At 30.9% G+C, this 739-nt stretch overlaps 1 non-coding gene across 1 annotated transcript; it reads left to right on the top strand.

The window, feature by feature from the left end:
* The first annotated feature begins 236 nt into the window (after positions 1-236).
* Positions 237-339, top strand: LOC115071559. Its single transcript, XR_003850653.1, has one exon. It is a non-coding gene; the product is annotated as a U6 spliceosomal RNA (small nuclear RNA).
* Positions 340-739: the final 400 nt, after the last annotated feature.

Below are 739 nucleotides of genomic sequence, written 5' to 3'. Positions count from 1 at the left end.
TCCTTCATTGCTAAGCTGATACCTTCAAGAAAAAGAAAGAAAGAAAGAAAGAAAAAAAAAACAACTTAAGAACTGGAAAGTATTATGTACCTTTAAAATTTCACAATAACTTAAAAATGTAAACTAGATGATTAGAAATAAATCTAGAGCATTAAAATAAAATGTCAAAAAAACTAAAATCTGTAAAAAAAAAATTAAAAGCTCAACTTGGGGACATACACAAAAATTATAAGGATGCGCCTCTCTGGCAGCACATATAATATAATGAGAATGGTGCTGAGATTATCCTGGCCCCTACGGTAGGATGACACTAAAATATGTGAAATGTTCCATATTTTGTATACTTATCAATCTGTCTGTGTGTGTGTGTGTGTGTGTGTGTGTGTGTGTGACAGTAAAGATCAAAGAGAAAGACAAGGAATTGAGAGGGACTTGAGGGAAAATGTGAAGAGCTGGAAGGAGATGGGGCAAGGTGTGTATATTATGCTAATATAATACTTATGTATGGAATTCTCAAATCTAAAAAATTATGTAAAAGTAAATTATAATGATATGACATTACATGATTTAATATTATATTCATGGAACTCTACCTAAAAGTTACCTTAAATCTGTTCTAACATTAGTCTGTTAATGTATTATGTAAGTATTCCATTTCTGTGATTAAAAAAAATAACCAAAGCAACATATAGAGGGAAAAGTTTATTGGGCTATAGTTCTAGAGGGATAAGAGCCCATC

Source organism: Nannospalax galili, unplaced genomic scaffold (genome assembly GCF_000622305.1).
Source record: "Nannospalax galili isolate Female #2095 unplaced genomic scaffold, S.galili_v1.0 scaffold79, whole genome shotgun sequence".
In the NCBI taxonomy this organism is placed as follows: domain Eukaryota; kingdom Metazoa; phylum Chordata; class Mammalia; order Rodentia; family Spalacidae; genus Nannospalax; species Nannospalax galili.
The sequence above is the reverse complement of the archived record's forward strand: the minus strand, read 5'-3'. Positions and strand labels throughout refer to the sequence as shown.